Raw genomic sequence first — 3115 nt, forward strand, 5'->3', positions numbered from 1 at the left:
ACACCTCCAAGTCCCTGACGAGAAGCGTCGCAATATACTTGGAAATCCTTGTGTATATTCGGAAGAATTAGCACTGGGGTTGTGACCAAACGTTTCTTCAGCTCCTGGAAACTGGCCTCACATTCGTCGGTCCAAACAAACTTAGTGTCTTTCTTCAATAACTCCATCATGGGCTTCGCTATCTTGGAGAAATTCTCAATAAACCTCCAATAATATCCCGCGAGTCCAAGAAAACTGCAAATCTCTCCGACTGAGGTGGGTGCCTTCCATTCGGTGACGGCTTCAACCTTGGAGGGGTCTACTGCTATTCCTTCTCCTGATATAACATGTCCGAGAAATCCAACTTCCTTCAACCAGAATTCGCACTTGCTGAATTTTGCATATAATTGATGTTCCCTAAGCTTCTCTAGAACCAAGCGCAAATGTTCCTTGTGTTCTTCTTCATTCTTCGAGTAAATCAATATGTCATCAATGAATACCACAACAAACTTATCCAAGAACTCCATGAATACCTTATTCATCATACTCATAAAATAGGCAGGGGCATTACTCAAACCAAAAGACATGACCATATACTCATAAAGCCCATATCTCGTGGTAAAGGCTGGCTTGGGTATATCCTGTTCTCGAATCTTCAGCTGGTGATATCCTGATCAAAGATCGGTCTTTGAGAAAACTTTTGCTCCTTGTAGTTGGTCAAACAAATCATTGATCATTGGCAGAGGGTACTTGTTCTTAATCGTCACCTTGTTTAGCGCACAATAATCTACAACCATTCTCAAGGTTCCATCCTTCTTCTCAACTAGAAGCACTGGGGCTCCCCAAGGTGATGAACTTGGTTGAGTATAACCTTTCTCCAATAATTCCTTTATCTGCTTCTTAATTTCCTCCGGATCATTTGCGGGCATCTGGTACGGTTTAGAGTGGATGAGAAATTAGAATAGAATAAGGTCCTAATGAGAGAAATCACTACACATATGCTTATGATAGCAAGAAAACTTCAAATCAAGCAATTCACATAGATCACACCACACAAGCAAAACCTACAGGTAAGCTCATATCCACAAGAGATATGATCTCTTCATACTACCCCAATCATTCGTTGGACTCAACTTGGTAGTGGTGGTCTGAACTAAATCTTCTCAAATCAATGTCAACTCTAGCTTCTTCTTCTTCTTCGTCAATGATGTCTCCATAGGTCATGGTCTCACCGGGCTAAGCAACTTGGTGATGCGGTTCAACAACTATTTTATTGAAGTGGAGAAGAGATAGAAATGAATAGAGAAGAGTATAGATCAACGGATATTGAAGAAAGTCATAAAATAGAGTTTTCTTCCTATGGCTTTCCATTTCCTAGTGGTCGTGTCCTATAGTCAGTGTGTGCTCTGATACCATCTTGTAGCGACCCGACCCAAATGGATCGAAGTCTCTGTGCTTACATGTCATCCCTGGATCGATATGCTGACACACACAGTACTCGAGGAATTATAACAGAGTTCAATCACACACTTTATTACATCGAGATCCTCAAAAGAGTATTTATTACAATAATATGGCCAAAGGCCATCTAAAATAAAATAACTGCGGAAGCATCAAAGGTAAATGAGTCCATCCAACTCCACGGCAAACTGAGTGCAGAACAATGACCTATCGCACCTTTAATCCTCGTCGAAAAAGTCTGCAACATGAGACGTTGCAGCCGTGTAGGTCAGCACATGGAATATGCTGGCAATTTCACACCTTAGAATAATAATGGTAAAAAAATACTATCTCTATATGCAAATTTAGCCGGTGGAGGCTCTAAGTTTAATTTTTGCATAAAGCCAATTTTACCCTACAACAAAGGAATAAATTTTTATTTACTACTAAATTAGAATGCCATTATTGAGAAGGTTCCTCCAACTCAATCCCAAAATTCCCAAGTTATTAGTAACCCAATAATTTCATTAAAAGAGTGATGAGATCAACCAATAATTCACTTCTAGATACTCAAGTTGTCCATAACCGGGGACACGGCTAATCATGATTAGTTTATACACTCTGCAGAGGTTTACACACTTTTCCCCACAAGACTCGGCCACCTCCATGATCGGAAGATCGAGACATAGCCTTTCAGAAGTGTTTCCCCTTAACCCTGGGTAGACCGGTACACCTACTTTCCCCTACATCAGCTAGTCTACCACGGAAAGAGGTCACACAACTTACTCAACTATGCCAGAGCCCATAATGGCTTGTGGCTGCACATGGAAGATTCTAGGCATGAAATATCTTATGATCCCTTTGATCCTGGGTGGCGGACCTAGGGTAATCACACGGGTACTCCGGGATTCCCCTTGGGCAAGCACTGGTTACTCCAGTTGCCCCAAACAATGCACCCAGATGTGTATTAAAGTTGCCACCTTAGGTTATCCCAAAATTATTAACTCTCGCAACTTGCATGGATCACACATACCAATCCCCGTCTACGAGCATGGCTAAGCAATATATGACAACGAAAATTCCCGGGGTGATCAAAGGTCATAGGTTTCTACCACATGAACTGCAAAGCATAACCACATGTTTCCAATCCTACTCATGCAATCTTTGAGGGTGAAACTAATGCATAGTAAAACTGGGTATTGAAAATTATGATTAAAGTGTGAACTTGCCTTGCTAACGATCGTTGAACCCTAAAGATTCGTAGTAGCAAGCCTCACACTCTGGATGATCTAGCGAAGCATGTAATGACACTCATAAGCAATCAAGCAAAAAGAATAAAAAAGAAAGCGAATAAAAGACTTCGAAAAACTCCAAAACATCCAAATAAAGTTTCTGTACAGAACTTAATTTTTACAGCAACAAAAATAAATGGTTTTGGCTTTAACATAAAGTACATGTCGCTAGCTTCGATTTGCAAAAAGAATCACCTAAAACGGAGTTACCAAACTCGAGTTACGGCCTAACAAAGTTTAAATACAGATCTGTTTAAATTCAAATTTTAAAATTTTCAAAAATATTTTTCGTTTGGTTCTCTGGATAGATGGGATTTCTATGAACTAGTAGGAAAAAAAATCAACTAAATCGGATCTATAGATTAAAAGATATACTAGAAAGAAGAATTGATATAGAATCTGAA

The sequence above is a fragment of the Triticum dicoccoides genome, chromosome 7B (genome assembly GCF_002162155.2).
Source record: "Triticum dicoccoides isolate Atlit2015 ecotype Zavitan chromosome 7B, WEW_v2.0, whole genome shotgun sequence".
Lineage (NCBI taxonomy): Eukaryota > Viridiplantae > Streptophyta > Magnoliopsida > Poales > Poaceae > Triticum > Triticum dicoccoides.